General features: G+C 44.0%; 1 long non-coding RNA gene across 1 annotated transcript in view; it reads left to right on the top strand.

The window, feature by feature from the left end:
- The first annotated feature begins 638 nt into the window (after positions 1 to 638).
- LOC309650632 overlaps positions 639 to 18,036 on the top strand; it is a 32,079-nt gene continuing 14,681 nt past the window's right edge. The window contains exon 1 of the long non-coding RNA XR_014257658.1: positions 639 to 2,235. This is a non-coding gene — a long non-coding RNA (uncharacterized lncRNA). The remainder of the gene's footprint in view (positions 2,236 to 18,036) is intronic.

The following is an 18,036-nucleotide window of genomic DNA, read 5'->3' as shown; positions in this document are numbered from 1 at the left end:
TTCTTTTCATCCAATCCTGTGATAAATAGACAGAAACAACAACGGCAATCGTGGAGTCCAACTGCTTCACTTACATTCAGAGAAACTGAGCCCAAAGGTGGGGAAGTGACTTCTATGTCCCACAGCTTTTCCCTATAGTACAAAGTATGCAATTCAATGACCAACCTAGGAATACAAACTGAGCTCTCCATTCTTGTTTGGAACGTTGCCTTACTGAAATTAGAACACAGAAACAGCTTTTCAAGCAGGTCCAGAAATGAGATTCTACTCTTCAATAAAGCACCGTTAGTTTAGCCAAGAAGTGTTAAGGGAGGAAAAAAAAAAAATCTGCCTGAAGCATATTCTTTAGCAAAGCTGCCCATCTTCACAAAGAATAAAACAATCAAAGCTTCCTTTACATTTGCTTTCCTGTCCTCAATGTGAATTGTTCTTTGAGGACAGATATTTAACAGTAGATTTAGCCTGAGCTTCATTGCATGCAGTTTTTCTGGATCTATACCCTCAGGCATGCTCTTCCAACATCAGTCTCTCTCCCTTCCTGAGCCCCTACACACACACACACACACACACACACACACACACACACGCCCCTACACACACACACACACACACACACACACACACACACACACAAGCAGTCCTGAACAAAAGCCTTGGAGAAGAGAACTAGAATAAGAACTAAGATCTGATATTAAATAACCCATATTATATCATTAATGTCTTGTTGGATGTTATGAGCTGAATTGTGCCCCTCACCACTAAATTCATAAATACTAAGTCCTAGTCCCCAGTATCTCAGAATGTGTCTGTATTTGGAAATAGGATCTTTAAAGAGGTAATTTAGTTAAAACAGAGTCATTAGGGTGGGTCCTAATCCAATATGAATGGTATCCTTATAAGAAGAAGAAATTGGGAGACAGACACACACTAAGGGAAGAACATATGAAAACACAGAGAGGGGATGGTCATCTACAAGCCAAGGTGAGAGATCTCAGAAGAAGTCAACCCTGCCAACACCTTGATCTCAGACTCTTAACCTCCAGAACTGTGAGAAAACAAATTTCTGTTGTTTAAGCCACAAGTCTTACCATCCAGTGGTATTTTGTTATGGCAGCCCTAGAAAATGAATACTTTGGGTTATTGTGTTCATCTGCCATGGAGGTAAGATTTAATCCCATTCTTTAACAAGTTCATGCTCAGAATGGAATGCCAGTGTCATCATTTTAACCCTTTAGTTAAAATAAGGACCTACGCATGGTTTCAGATAAGATGCTTCTGCTGGCAAATAACAGATAACCCAACTCCAGTGACTGAAGTAACAAATGGGATGTGTTTGGCTCATACAACTGAACTGTCAAGAGATGGTTGGTGCAGGCTACAACTGAAGTTTGATCAGGGTGTCGCCTCCTCTGCCCCCCTGGTTTATCAGGTGTGTGGTTGGGTTGGCTCCCCTCAAGGTGGACGGATGGCATCAGTGGTTACACATGCTTCTTTCTCCCCATCCTAGGAGAAAGAATGTCATCATGTAACCACTGAAACAAGTTCAGGCTTTCTCTAATTGAATAGTCATTGTTACACTAATAATAACAACAGTATTAACAACAAATGTTCATTGCGCACTTAACATGTGGCAGTCACCATTCTAAGTGCTTTTGCTGAATTAACTCTTCTAATACTCATAAAAAGAGCAATGGGACTACACTGATTTGTTAATTCAATCAAGGCCAGCCCCTGAAGCTGAGGGGAGGTAAGCCCTGCCCCCCAAAGTATAAGGTCATTACGCAATGTGCAGAATGGATATTAGGGAAACAACCACAGTATGAACTACAGCCACGTCTCTGCAAAATCATAACTGCACCATGCTTCTGTTTTCCTTAACCATCTAGCTTAATGCAGGCAAAAAGTAAGATATGTTCTGCTTTCATAGTCCGTATTACCTAAATTACTTTTCTCCTAAATGTCCTTTTGAGTGTCCCAGTATTGTTTTCTCCTTGCAGGTACAGATGCCAACAGAGACCAAGCGGAAGCATGTTGGTTTCTGGAACTTCGTTCCCAAACACATGACCAGCCTTCCTCCTGTAAGTTATAGTGGCCTTTTGGGTCAAACTCAGGGCCTCTCTGATTCTGCTGCTGTTCTGACACTTGCAGAGAGGCGTGGAAACTTCTTGTCTTGTTCTGGCTTGTGTGGAGCTACTTTCTCTTCCTCTTGATTCACAGCAAGAAAGGAGTAATCAGGTATTTGTGCTGCTTTAGTTACTATCACTCCTATCCTCCCCTCCTCTCCCCCTCGTACATGCTACCTGGTTTCCTGTAAGGATGAAATGCATTGATCTGATATTTTCCATTTTTAAAACTTGAATTCATTCAGAATTTTATCACGAAAACTAGAAATGCATGTATTATGATTTATGGCATTCTAGTAAATCAAGTGTTAATCTCATCACGCTACGTTGACTTGAAATAATTAACAGGCAACTTATTGCCTGAATGCTAAATACTTACATGCCACCTTGGTACAAATTTACTCAACTTTTTTGGAAAATAATTTGACAATGCTTTACAAAAGATACAAAATATTTGTGTCTTCTATGCAGCCATCCTGTTCCTGGGGTTTAGCTAAAAGTGGAGGGGGGAAAGTATCGTGCATAATGATGTTCATTAAAGACTGGTTTAGAATAACATAAATGGAAACTATATACGTTCCAACTACATGCATGGCTAAAACAATTATAGTAAAGAACTCCGTGAGGGAAACATTATGTAACTATTAGTAGCTCCCTTTGTTTGGAACACTTTCCCACCCCCTCTGCCTTACTTTTCTGCCAGCTAACTCCCACTTAGCCTTCAAGGCTCAGGGTACCTACCCCTGCGCTCGGGTGCCCCTCCTCCTCTGGGCTTATGTAACACCTGGGCACACCTCTATCGAAGGATTTACAGCCCACCGCGGTGTAGACCATTGACTTTGTCGTCTCTTCCACTGGATTGCAACCCACTTGGGCAGAGCCTGTCCTTTGTGCAACAAGTTTAAAATCAGAAAGGATGGAGGCACGAAATAAAATGATTCCTAATACATAAAATTCAGGCTTCAGTTGATTCAGAGCTGCCTTCACACACACCCAGCCCCATCGGCACCACCATCACCTCTGAAGTCTCTTGTAGAAGGTGAGAAATGTGCCTAAAATCCTTGTAGGGGGGTATATTTGGGGGGCGGTGGGCAGTAGATTAGAAATTGGGCCTGTAGAACATTCCTGCAAATGTTCAGGAACCATTCACATTCTTTTCTATTTCCTTTGACAAAGTTTGTTTCCTTTAATGTCTGAGTCCCCTTATAACATGGGGACCACAAAGGATCGGTAGGATTCGTTTGACACCGAAACGCGACGCGCCTCCCTTCCTTCCAGACTGCAATGCTTCAAAAAGCCGCGTGCGCGTGTCAGGGACGCGAGGCCGCTTTCCTTTGCCGTGTGTTTCCACCCCGTTCTGGGAGGCTCAGTGCGGCGCTCCACTTGCCCGCCCGACTTCGGAGCGGAGAGCCCCGGAGGGAGGAGAACCGGTGAATCCTCGCGGGCGCCAGGCGCTCGCGGACCCCGCCCGCCCCGCCGCGCCCGGCCGTCACGTTGGGTGCGGAGCGCCTGCCGGCTGTACCCGGGCGGGAGGCGCCGGGGTAGCTGAGGGGAGCGAGTCACGTGACAGGAGGAGTCTGACCTACTTTTCCTGCGGCCGGCGCAGGCGCACTCCTTCTCTGCGTGCCGCTAGGAGCCTCACGTGGAATCGCACGTGCCGCTCCTCCGCCGGGGGCTGCGGGCAGGTCGCGTGCGGGGTGGGGCGGCGGGCGAGTGGGCCGGGCGGGGCGTGGCTCCGCCCTGCGCGGCCGGAGCCGGAGCCAGAGCTCGCTCTGCGGGTCTCGTAGTCCTCACCCCAATATCTAACCGGTAGCTTTAGAGAACTGCTCAGGCGCCCCACGGGGCTGCCCGCGAATTCATCGAATTTAACATTCATGAATTCAAAAATGAAAAAGTTACTGTACATAAGCCCTTTGAATCAGCAATTCCACGATTCGGAATTTATCCTACAGATGGGTTCCCACTTCTGTGAAATGTCTCCCTAGAAGGATAATCATGACATCACTGTTTTACATCCCATTATCGTTTCCGCAAACGATGGGAAACGCTCTAAATGTCCAACGGTAAACATGGTCAAATTCATGGAAGGAGAAATTACGTTTGGGCTATGTTTGGAATTCTCTTAAGTGGTTAAAAAGAAATGGACAGCCCTACAGACACTGATATGGAGAGGCCTCCAAAATACATTATGTGATCTAAAAAGAATAAAATGGAGCACAGCAGTGTATATGGGATGCCACTGGTGCGTACAGAATAGCTCTGGAAATATGCACAAGAAATGCAAAGGAAGATTTATTGGCTACTGAGGGACTAGGGGAAGAGAGAGACTAACTACACTTAAACAGTCCGGTAACTTCATGTACCCTGTATGATTAGTTTATCTTTAAAAATACAAATAAAATTTTAAAACAAAGAGTTATTTAGCACTTTGTGCTGGGCACCAGGTTTTATGTAAATCATTTCCTTCTAGAAATTTCGTCATGTGCAGTACTTTTTATTCTGTTCAGCTTGTATTTTAATGTTTCAAGCTTTCTGATAAATTCTGTTGAGAAAAAATTTTAACTCCCAAGATAGCCACCCAACAAGACTTCTACATCTTTAAGATCCTCTCCATGTTCTATCTCCTAAGGGAAGACATCTTAACAGAGGGACTCTCAGCAACAAACATTTGCATGATAAAGCCTACACAGCAGTTCTGCATTAACTTTTACTCTCCCGACAACTCTGTGAGTTTGTAATGCAGCTATTATTGTCATTATATGTATACCAATTATAATATATTTGGTTGCAAGGAGCAGAAAATCCAACTCTAAGTGGATTGAGTTGACGAACAGGTACCTCATTTAACTGAAGTCCGGGATAGGATGGACTTCAGGGATAGTCTGATTCAGCAGCCAAACAATGTCACCAGGAGCTGGTTTCTTTCCGTCTGCCATGCCTTCTATGATGTCAGCTTCCTCTAAAGGTTTGGGAAGGTCTTACTTAATGAAAAGTCTTCTCTTCCAGAGTCAGCGAGCAAATGTCTTCCCCATACTCTTTGGCCTGAGTTGGGGAAAGTACCCACAACTGAATCAACAATGGTAGCAGGAGATCGGATTATTGTCATTCATTTGGGTTAATCCATTATCCCACTTGCTTTGAGGGGAGCTACAGAGAACAAGCAAACGTACTGGATGTAGATCTTGAGGAGGCAAACACAGTGCCCCTCACATCACTTTTATTACTACTATTGCTATTATTGTCCCCTTTTCCTGGTGTGGATTGGGTGACAGATCTTGGTTTGCCCCAAATTATGCAGCCAGTGTATTTGCAGTTTTTCCTGCAATGTACATCTTCCCAGTGAGGGTGTGAGTAAGAACGTCAGTACATCAGGGAAAATCTGTCTCCACTACTACAAAAACAAGTTACGGTGAGAGATTAAGTGGTGTCATTTTGGCAGAATCATATAAAGGAAGTGTACAAACACCACATTTATGTGCTATTTCTTCATCCACACATCAAATAGGTAGTAGACTCCTACTATATGTGGAAGCACAAGGGCTCTTGGAGAAAAATGGAAGACATTTATGACCCCTAAGCTCAAAGGAAATATAGTCAACTTAGGCAAACAAGATAGACACTTGGAAAACTTTAAAATAATGATATGAGACAGCATGCAATTAAGTGCCTAAGTGGACGATAATGCAGTGTGGCAGGTATTCACAGCAGAGAGAGACCACATAGGTAGATATTAGTTTAAAGAGATAACAAATAGAAGAGGGCCTTGAAGGATGGCTCAGATGGGGTCAGGTAAACAGGGGAGAAAGAAGGGCTGTATAGATGGTTGTACACCATATGAGCAAAGGAGTGGAGGTACAAATGAATCTAGTATTCTCAAGATTAGTGACCAGACTTATTGGCATGGGGAAGGGTTGTGTTGGAGAGGAGTGGGAGATGACGGAGTGTAAGAAACCAGGTTCCCCAGGATTACATCCCTTGCGGATAAAGATGCACAGTAATTATTTAAATTGCACTGGCTTCTGCTCCTACCTGCTCATCCTTTCCAAATCTCATCCAGTTATATCAGAGAGTACTCAAGGGTCTTTCACATGTGCTCAGAGGTCAGTCAGCCAATTATAGTCACCCCACAGCAACTGCCATGCACTTCCTGTCCTGCTCTGTTCCCCTTCATATCATCCTTTCCTAGGAAGCAGGATGAAAGATGTCTCACCACCACTTGACTGTGTATATGGGAAGGAGAGGAAGGAGTCAGGAATGATTCCAAATGTATCCACTGTGTTTGTGGCATGCTATGTCATCACATAGAGAACATTACATTACACGGAGAACATGCCCATAATTGGCATGTTCACGCCGTAAGGGGAAGCTTCTCCTCCAGCCAACCGAATGTTCAAATATTCAACAACTATCAATTCAAGATCAAGGCACACTCTCAAGGGCAGGGCCAGGACTAAACTGAGGCAAATGAAGCTGCTAGGGAGGACCTCACTTGGGATCTTGCAACTTTACGGGAATGGTGTGCCCCTGTCTTTGTCTTGTAATCGGGACAGGCCCAAACTAGAAACCTCAAAGTGTCCATCTGAGACTTTAAGACTCACAGCATATCAAGGGAGTCAATAGTTGGCTGTGGTAGATGTTGATTTTGACTCACATCCATGTATTTATTTGTCTGGTTTTTTCCTCTTTCTATTTCTTTCTTTTGAAAATCTTTCTCACCCATCCTTTTTTCCTACAGCCCAAATCATATGCTACACTTTGGATTATTAACTTGGTGTGTGAATTTATGTGGATATATAAGCTGTCTGTCCACCTGATAATTAAACATACATGCATTAATGGTCTGCAAGGGTAGACCAGGGATGCATTAGTTGTTAGGACTATGATGAAAATAAACAAAAATCAATGAAATGCTTGCTTTCTAGGAAATCCCATCTTATAAGGAGGAGACAAGTGTCTAAACAAATAAGGGCAATAAGCAAGTGTAAAATTTTGCCAGGGTCATAGGGATACAAGAGAGTGAACAGCTCCCTCTACCACAGTTGGCAGTGGGTGGGAGGTAGAGGAGGTCAAGAAGGGCTTTCCATAGGATGTGACACCTGAGCTGTGTCTTCTCTGAAGACACCACCCCCAACCCCCGCATAAGCCAGGCATTGCATTAAGCAATTTGGGTAGGGGAAGGAAGTGTATTTAAATCTCAGCTATTGAAAGCCTCACAGTCATCTTGGGGACAGACCTGAAAACAGAAAATTGCAGAGGTCCTGAGAAGTGGTCAACAGAGGTTTCTGCCCAGTGCTATGAAGAGCCAGGAGAAAGAACCAGATGCCTGATATGTGGGAACTGGGAGACACATTTGGTGTGTGACAAAGCTACCCATTCTCCCAGTATAGAGAACTAAAAGATTACCCGACGGGGTTGAGCATATTTGCATAAGGAGCCAAGTTTTGAAAGGGCTGGAAACTCCCTTTTACTTTCCCTTTTGGTGTTCAACACTGTTTGAAAAATTCTGATGATGTAGATGGTACTGACTGAAGCCAGAGTAGAAAAGGGTACCAAAATGTCACGGTGATGGAGGGGTGACTTGGTTGGAGACAGGGCATTTGTCAAACAAAGGACGAAGCATGTGTTCGAGGCTGGGCCAAAGTATCACCAAGTGAATGTTAGCAAGGAATGACCATAACATTGGGAGCTGATAGTTGAGCAAAATACTGGAAGGGGGAGCCTTATTTTCCCTTCCCCCATATTTTCCCAGAAACCACCCTGCACCCCCCACCCCAGGGAAATGCTGTGGCAGAAACAGCCACTGGTAAAGAACTTTTTTGAATTATCGATAAGCCATGGCCCCCTTCTCTGCTGATATACTTGCAATGCAATAACTTGTGTTGGGATAATCGAGTTACTGGTGTGTCAGTCAGGATAGGCTAGGGTGGGTCACAGTAACAAGCAAACCCAAATCCCAGTGGCTAAAAGAGTGAAGAATTATTTCTCGCTCATACTGTACATCCATTGCAGGCTGGCAGGAATTCTGCTCCATCTCGTCATTGTTCTCAGCTGAGGACACAGATAGACGGAGCAGCCCTCCTCTGAAACGTTGCTGGTCTTCTGGCAGGTTCTGCATCAGCAATTAAAAGCTCCAGCCCAGAGGTGACATGCGTTGCTTCCACTCACAACCAGCGGCCAGAACTAGTCATGTGACCCCCACCCAACCACAAGCCATTGAGTGAGTCCAGTTCAACCTGGTGCCAGGAAGACCAGGGAGCTGGAATAGTTAGGAGCAGTTTCAACAACCACTGTGCCCGTGACATCCTTTTCCTCTAGCTGGCTCACCAAATTCAGACTCCGATGGGCAGACTGAAATACTGGGAATGTTACTGATGGTGGGAATAATAACAAAGAATATTTATTGAGTGCTTGCTATTCTATTAGAATTGAGCTGGACACTAATGTAAACACTTTCCCTATAATAACTTATTTAATTCTCCCAACAACGTGGAATCACAGAAAAAGTAATCATAGGGTAGGAAGGAATAGTCTCTCAGCAGCAAGTGTAACCTTAGAGTCATATAGATTTTATTATTAACAGAAAAATGAACTTATTGTATAAACCCAGTTTATGAAGTGGGACGTATAGAGTTCACATGTATATCCATTTTTGCTTTGTAAAAGATCGATTCAGTGTGTAACAGAACAAGGGAAGTATACACTCAAAGCCCTGAATAAATCGTTTCTTGTACTCCGTTGTCTGCAGTAATACTAGTTACTTTATCAATTCATGCACAACATTTTATTACAGGCTTTCCTCATCCCAAGGAACCACAGGCTTCTCAAGGGAAACAGTGATGAGACTGTCTTCCTCCACATCGGCTCAGGAATCATCCCTGGAGGGGCAGAGCCAAGAGTGCTTGCTATGACATATTGTTTGCAGAATTCTATCCAAGGGACACCTGGAAAAGGGGAGTGTGTGTGTGTGTGTGTGTGTGTGTGTGTGTGTGTGTGTGTGTGTGTGTGTGTGTGAGAGAGACAGAGACAGAGACAGAGAATCAGGCATGCCTGTGTATCCCTGGGTGTGTTTTTCTTTTTATGTCTGCACACCTTCCCTGCTACAGTTTGAATGTTTGTTTCCCTCCAAAATTCATATGTTGAAATTCTATCCCCAAAGATGATTGTATTAGGAGGTGGGCCTTTGGGAGGTGCATAGGTTATGAGGGTGGAGCTCTCATGAATGGGATTAGCTGTCCATAAGAGAGCCTCCAGAGAGCATCCTAGCCCCAGCCATCGTGTGAGGACACAGCAAGCAGGCATGGGCTATGAACAGGAAGGGGACTCTCAGCAAAGGCAACCATGCTGTCACCTTGATCTTGGACTTCCAGCCTCCAGAACTCTCGAACTGACTAAGACCCTGCCCAACTATTTATAAGTAGTTTATTGAGAGTCTTTCCTTCATAGCTATTTTCAGAGCCCCCAAAGGGCACTAGCTATCAAATATTTCTGAGAAATTGCTGCTCATTTGGGAACATGTTTTATGAATTGCACACAAAAATAACGACGTAATGGCTAACGCTTGAGAGCTTATTATGTGCCCAGCACCGTGCTAACTACTCTACACGCATTACGTTGTTCATCCTCAAAAGAACTCTAGGAGGTGAGTAATATTATCCACTCAAGTTGGCAAAGGATGAGTTGAGGCACAGAGAAGTTACACTGCTGGCCACTAGAACTCCAGGGCCCACACTTAGGACCTCAGCACACTTAGGACCTCAGCACTATTCTGCCCTTGGGAGCCTTCCTTTTGCCCACCTGAGGTTTGGCACTGTGTTCTAACCCTGACCCACAGTTGAAACTGATCATCCTCTACCCACTTAAACTTCCTGCTGCTGGCTCTTTGGCTGCTTTCTGAACACCTCCAGGTTGATTCACCTGACTTTTCACCCTTGGCTCATTCTGTCCTCTGTGCCTGGTTGGGGTGCAGAGGTGAATAGCGTACTGTCCATGCCCTCAAGTATCTTACAGCATAGTGACAAGACTGATGCATGACCAACTAGCTTAGACGCAAAGCAGGGTAGAATCTAATGCTTTGCCAGAGGAGGTGTGGAAATCAACTCATATTTATTGAGTCCTTGAATGTGATAGAGAAGTGGCAGCTTTGATCCAGCCACATGCTAAGTGGTGAGAATGCAGAGGTTGATAAAATACAGCCACACACCCTGCGAGGCCTGGGACATTGGTACGTGGCCCGTGTGCACACAGTGACCACTTTCCTGGGTAGATCTCAGTAACGAGCTTTGCTCCCCTCAGCTCCCCTCCGTGTCAGGCTGTTGCTGCTGTCCACGCTATGAACCAGAAACGCAGATTAAGAGGGGTCTTCAGTGACCATTTATGCAATGGATTCAGACTGTCCTATGGGGCCATCAGAGGTTCCCAGGGACTCTCGCAGGGGCAGCTGGAGGTGAGGAAACCGGGGAAAGAGAAATCAAGCAAAAGAGATTAAACCACATCCCTTTCTATTTCAATCAGGACAGTTCTGTCTTTACTGCAGGTCAAGGTGGCATTAGGTGAGTGTGTGGAAAGTGGGCGTGTGCTGGGAAAGAACCCAGAGGTCTCTCCCTGATTCTGAGAAAGAGAACTCAGTCGGGGGTTCCTGGGAGCCAGAGAGTTGGAAGGTGGCAGTGTGTTTGGAAACAGGCATCGTTTACAATGTGTCCCAGAAGAAACAGAAGTAAGCAGCTTTACCCAGGGCACCAGGAACTCAGGCAGCTTTTAGGATAATGACCCACTCTTCATTGATTTGCTGAGTGTATATGGGGGAAATAAAGGTGAATCAGTCATTTTCTGTGCCATACAGAAGCCTACAGTCCAGTGAGGGAGTCAAGGTATCTACAATGATAAGTATAACACGAGGGTGAAAGAGAGAGGGCCACGCGCGCTAAGGCAATGGGTGCCAAGAGAACTAGGCACTGGTGAAGGGGACATGGTTGATGCTTCTTGGGGCAGGGTTGCTTCGAGCTGGCACTTGAAGCAAGGTAAGCCCTCGGGAGCTGGGAAGGGGGCTCCATCCAGAGGCCACAGCGGGAGGCCTGCACCGAGGCAGTCCTCACTGGCTCTGAATGGGGAGTGGGAGTGCTTTAGTCTTGGGGGCACACTCTGGAAGGTTGTTTTCTTCCCAGAACCTGAGGGGGTGCCTCAGGGGGCCCTGTGCCTGGGAAGACTAAGTGGGCCACGGCCGACACGGGTAGCTTTGGGGGACTTGGTTTTGCTCCTCATGAGAGGAAGCTGGGATCAGATAGAAACAGTAGAAGTGTCCCAAGTGACATCCCCGCTTACTATTCTTTGCCTCCTTCCTGGAGGGAGAAGCGGAGATGATCTGCAGGGCCCAACAGTGAGTCTGGAAGGGCGGTGTGTGGATGGCATTCACTAAGAACTCTGTCCTCCCTCCTACTTCAGCAAACAGCTTGGAAACCAGCCTGAAATCACCAGGAATTACCAGCTCCTGAGCCAGTTTGAAAACAACGTTTATTATTCTTTGGCAGCTCCCCAAGCGAGCCACCTGACATAACTTGCAGAGGAGAGAGGGAAGGGAGGGCACCTTCCTCTCCCCTGGAGAGAAGGTGGAAAAGGGCCAAAAATGGGGGCGGGGAGACATTAGATCAGCCCTTGAATCCAGCAGCCGTGGCTGGATTCTGATGTATTTCATTTCTTAGAAAATTAAGTCATTATCAAAGAAAACTTGGAGAAAGTGAAATGCCTTCCAAGATATCTGGTTGCCCTTGACAAAGCATACAAACAAAATAATTGCATGTCCTACTATGGATGTGTGACCAGGTGGACAAGGGTCACCATTCAGAGAGCCTCAAGCTAGAGACCCAGCTAAGTGGACATCCTTTTGAAGCAATTTTGATCATTTATGTTTTCCTTCAAAAAAATCATTGAATTTAGCATGGAATGATGTGTGATATTTTTTTAAAGTTTAGAAATAAAAAACCCCTCTCTATACTTTTTAAAAAGTTCTAATATGCATTCTTCAATGAACCTGCCATAGAAAAATATTTATTTTCATAGTCAAAACACCTTAATATATTATAAAGTACAAAAACGTAGCAATAAAGTATGGATGAATTTTTATAAACATATATATGTATAGAATGAAAGAAAAAATGAAGATATATATACGTATCTATATGTATATATACGTATCTATCTATCTATCTATCTACTTTTGTGCTTATCTGTCTTCTCCACAGGTATGTGTCTTCATGGGTGCCAAGACTGGTCAATGCTTGGAATGTTCTGTCCTTAAGCTATCTATCTCAGAGAAGGTGCTGGTGTGGGTCCCAGAGACCAGACTCAAAGTGGCTGGAGAGGTCAAAGCAGGGGAAATGGGATCATAGCAGCAGAGAGGAGTCTATGGTCAGAGCCAAAGGGCAAGTGTTCAGCCAGAACCAGGGAATGGAGTAAGAGGTCAGGAGCTGAGGTAACAGACTGGGTCAAGAAATGAATTAGCTGTGACCTTGGGCAATAGGGCTCTAGACTTGGGCTCTGTAAGGTGTCAGGGACTGAGTTTTCCAGGATATTGGCTGTGCAGCTTGGGAGTGGCTTGGATGATTTAAAAGAACTCAGCTGGGTCAGATGTGTGATTGATTTGTTGAACCCAAGTGCATGACTTGATCTTTATCTCTGTTAAATTCAGTCTTGCTATATTACATTCATTGTTACAGCTCAATAAGAGATTTATGGGACCTGATTCTGTCACCCATGTGTTAGTTCTTATTCCTAGGTATGTCTGTGATCCACAGATTTGATCAGAATGCATTCCAGGTACTTGTACAAAATCCAATAAAATCCATCACCAAAGACCCCCTCCTGCATCCTTCAGGGATGGTCATTCAACATTCAACCATATGCCAATTCACCTGTCTTTTCCCTTCTTGTCTGTGAGAATAACCTGAGAGATCCCACAAAATCCTTTATTGTAGAACATTCCCCCAGATCCATCAGCTTAATGACCCTCACCAAAAAAGACATGAGATGAATTTGACAAGACTTATTTTAGTGAGCAGATTGTATCTCATCTCAGCATTTTCTCTTCTAGGCTAAGTAATCCCAAGGGCTCTAATCTTTTCCTGACACCAGAACAGGGAATAATGAATTGTAATATAATTGAGTGACAATAAGCTAGATTCACCTCCCCAGAAGTAATGTACAAATTTCCATTCCCAAATGTTTTGTGATTGTGTAGAGTCACTTTACTTAAAGAACCCAGCTGTCTGGATACCCAAACAAGTATCCACAAAGTAACCTGATCTTGGTACCAGATCTTGTCAAGGCCCCAGTAATTAGCTTTTCTGGTCTAGAAACTCATCAGTTCCCCATAAATGAAGAGATTCAAGGAAACCAACCTATGACAAACATCAATTCGTTCAACAAATTCATTTATTTATTTGAAAAAAAATGTGCTTCTTTGTATCTACTTTGTGAGTGGCACTGTTCTGAATGGTGGGATATAGCAGCGACAGGATAGTCTCCATCCTCATAAGCTTACATCAGGGGGAAGAGGCAGATAATAAATAAGTAAGCAAATAAATAAAAGATGAAATTTCAGATAGCTGTAAATGCCATGAAAAAATAATGCAGGATGGAGGATACAGAGTGACTGGAGTAGGACTGGTAGATAATTGATTTATATATGCATTGGTAATATGGATTTCCTTTTCTGTGGTCAATGCTTGTGTCCTCATTCCCGGGCTTTAGTTTTCAGTTATAGAGGGCAGGAAAGCTAATCGGAATACACGTTAGTTTGGAAATCAAAGAATTTGTACAAAGGAAGAAGGATGGTAGGATGCGGTAGGTTATAGCCTGTTACGTTGCACTGATACCTCTAGTAGACCCAGTGGAGCAATAAGAAATGAAATATGGAAGTAAGAATATTATATAACTGTGGTTCAGCAAAAAATATAAACCTAAATTCAAATGACATCTTAGAGAAATGATCTGAGACCCCCTCTCTCCTCTTCACCTACTAACCCAAGCTAAAGTGTATGAAGGCTATTAGTCTACAGTTCTGGGCTCTTCTGACTTGACAACCCCCTTGCTCTGTGTGGGTTGTTGAGCCCAGCCCATCTATCACTTGGAAAGCAAGGGAGGTATTGGAGACCTGCTCAGTCATGCTGGCATATATTCATCATCTCATTTATACCTTGTGTAGTGCTTTATAGCTACTACGGCAAAGAAAAAACGAAGAAACTTCAGCTGATTCTGACATCAATTTTGTCATCTTCAAACTTGCACCGACCTCAGAGGCGTCTGGTTTAGCTCACAATAAAAATAATAGCTATACATTTTAAGCACTTTCTATATACCAGGTACCATCCTACCGGTTTTACATGGACTCATCTTTTTTATGCAACAAAACAATTAGTAGTATATTAGTTAAGATGGCTAACTGCTGTAGCAAATAAGTCCCCAAAGGAATAATAGTTTACCCCATAGAATTTAATTTTTTCTCCTACAAATAGTCTAACGTGGTTCCAGATTGGTAAAGGGGCTCTGCTCCACACAGTCATTCAGGTCCCCAAAGTGTTGGAGGCTCTGCCACATCCAGCCAGTGGGAAAGTAAAGAGGATAGAAGATTGAATATAGGAAGTTTTTAATGGGTTGGGCCTGGAGGAGTTGCATGCCACTTTGGCTCCTATTCCACTGGGTAGAAATCGGTCACATGACCACTCCTAAAACTTCAGGAGAGATTGGGAAATGTAGTCTCACTGTGTGCCCAGGAAGAAGGGGCAACAAGGAACTGTTAATATTATCTTGGTTTTACATATGAAGAAACCAAGGCTCAAAGAACTTAAGTATCTTGTTCAAGACAGCAATTAAGTAAGTAAGTAAGCTATGGTCCTAGTGTTTGAACGAGGTTAGTCTGACTCCAGAGACATCCTAAACCATGCACTCTGTGGCCTCTTGAAATATATGCAGGTTGTGGCAAATCTTCCAGACTTACCATCTCTCTCCCCTGGGTACTGTGCACAGAAGGCTGAATTTTGCCTCTCTGATCCCCATTTTTCTACGCTTTTCTGGCTAACCAACTCTCTCCTCTTGCCATAGTCTTCCTTTAGATAGGTTAATATCAATTAGGCTGAGATCAACTTGCCTTTTCCCTTTGTCCAGGAAAATTGTCCATATCAAATTTCTGCATTGATTTTGTTGACAAAATGTCAGAATTCTCAGGTGCATTTCATTGTTTCTTCTACTTAGATGATTCTGCCTTTAGTCAATAGTCACTGTAGAGAATCAGGATACTTTCTAGGCATCTAGGTGTAACCTGTGCATTCAAGGCTGTCAAGCCGGCTCTCTCTGCTGTGGTCATTGCCAGGATGTCTTATTTGTAGCTGTTACTCCTCTGAGATCCCTGGAAAGCATGGTTCTGTCTGTCTATCTTCAGTCAATTTTACTGACCTCATGAGCACACTCTCAGTGTGGGAGAAAGCAAGTGAATGACAGCTCAGAGGATAACACTTTCACAAAGGTTTATAGTTGTTCACACCCTGCCCTGTCCGCATTGCAATATCTTTCTCAGTTCCTTCCCAGTTCTTCACACATGCTCCGCCAACCATACGTATGCCCATAATACGTAAAAGGACTATTTTCAAGATAAAGAGGAGGAATGAGCCTGACTTTTGACCCCAGTCCAGAGGTGTTTGTCATCAGGTCCTCAATTGGTGGCAGGGTGGTCTGTGATATGGACTGGTTGACCATTGACTGAAAACCAGCTCCTTCCTCAACTTCCTCCCCTTCTGACCTCCGTGAGACCAAACATTTCAGCCTCTGCATCCCAGAGAATGATGCTCAGAACCACAGATGTCTTTTCCAGCATGAATAGGGTCTGCAACTATGGACAAAGTAAAATTATAGCTCTGACTATAGAACTATTTTTTGACCAGAAAACCCTTTAAGAAGAAAGGGAATGCTGGTTGTCCCTGCAATGCAGGATTTTAGGGAAGGATAAAAGCACTACCCTGAAGAGAAAAAGGTAAAGAAATTAATTGGATATCTTTTCTCTTTAAGCTGGAGAGTCACTATAGTTCATCCCAATTCCGTCTAAATATTCCCACTTTCAAAGCTCCCTAGATAGTAAATAAATTGTATACGATGGGAAGTACAAACCTGATCTTGTTACTCTTTTCTAAAATTGCTAATTGGTTCCTTACCATTCAATTATGAGGAAAAATGTGCAAAGTATAAAAAAATGCATCCTCTATTTATTATTTCAACCAAGAACTTCACCTGTCCATTGCCTATAAAGTTTTTTATAATATGAATATTCAACTCTTAAGGTTGGATACTCCTTCATATCTTCTCACATGTAATCAATATAGCTCTGGCCCACTAGGGCTGAAGAAATTCCACTTTCATGATGGTCCTCTACACCTCTTGGGAAAAATGGCAAGAAATGGATTGGAGAGTTGGTTTCTGTGACATGGTGATTAAAATATTTGAGAAAGGGACTTCCCTGGTGGTCCAGTGGTTAAGACTTTGAGCTCCCATTGCAGGGGACCTGGGTTTGATCCCTGGTCAGGGAACTAGATCCCATATGCATGCCGCAACTGAAGGATCCCACATGCGGCAATGAAGATCCTGCATGCTGCAACTAAGACCTGGTGCAGCCAAATAAATAATTTTATTTTTTAACTTTTGAGAAAGGTAAGTAGAAAAAGGCATTTGGGAGAAGTACCTGCATGAGCAGAAAGTTTGTTCCAATGTGGAGAAGTGAGAAGGTTCTGAGATGCTGGGCAACCAATGCTTTTTTTTTTTAAATTTTTAAATTTTTGGCTGCGTTGGGTCTTTGTTGCGGTGCGCGGGCTTCTCATTGCGGTGGCTTCTCTTGTTGAGGAGCACGGGCTCTAGGCACGTGGGCTTCAGTAGTTGCAGCACGTGGGCTCAGTAGTTGTGGCTCACGGGCTCTAGAAGGCAGGCTCAGTAGTTGTGGCGCACAGGCTTAGTTGCTCTGTGGCATGTGGGATCTTCCTGACCAGGGCTTGAACCCATGTCCCCTGCATTGGCAGGCGGATTCTTAACCACTGCACCATCAGAGAAGTCCCGGAACAAATGCTTTTGAATGCCAGCCTGGAAAGTGCCACCCAGATGTTCCTTGGCACTTGAGGAGGTTTTCTGAAGTTTACTAGAAAAGGAAGAAAAGTGCAATGTTAGGTTCTGTGCTCCACAAAGTCAGTGACCATCATTGTCTTGCTCTCCACTGTGCCGCCAGTCCCAACCCCAGTGCCTGGCATGTGGCAGCTGCTGATTAAATATTTGTTGAATACATGTTGAATGAATAAATGAAAATGGTGACCGCCAAGCTACCCTTTGGGGTTGCTTGTAAAAAAGTTACATTATTGCTGAAGAGAGAACCTTCTCCCATTTCACTGGCAGTGGGAAGGTCAAGCTAGGCAGTGAGAGCCCAATGTTAAGAATGCAGCAGATGTGGCAAAGAAGAAGATCTGATGGTCAAGGCCACTACAGGGAAAATTGAGCTCACCTGACAACACGACAGAATGGCAAGCTAACAGCAAGAAGCAAATGAATGAATCCTTCCTCTCCCAGCACCTGCCATGGGAAAGCAGGAGACCAGAGAATTCAAGGGCCGATGATTCTACTGGAAATGTGATTTCAAGCCACTGTGGACTATTGCTTGTACCCTTAGCAGTGACTCAGCCTCTTTCCTCTTATCTTCTCCTCGGTTTTCACTCTGCTCCCTCCACACTAGCATGACTTGGGAGAAATGAGGGTAAGTTTATATTTTAAAGTCTTCCTCCTTGAAACTGAAGTATAATTCTGCCTTGTGGACCAAGAACCCCAAATAAATCTATTTTTTTTTCCACCTGTTAGCCCTTCTAACAGAGAATATGTGATAGGAAAGAATTCTATT

The sequence above is a fragment of the Balaenoptera physalus genome (assembly GCF_965194825.1).
Source record: "Balaenoptera physalus genome assembly, chromosome: 20".
Taxonomy (NCBI): Eukaryota; Metazoa; Chordata; class Mammalia; order Artiodactyla; family Balaenopteridae; genus Balaenoptera; species Balaenoptera physalus.
Note: the sequence above shows the minus strand (reverse complement) of the source record. Positions and strands in the feature narration are given on the sequence as shown.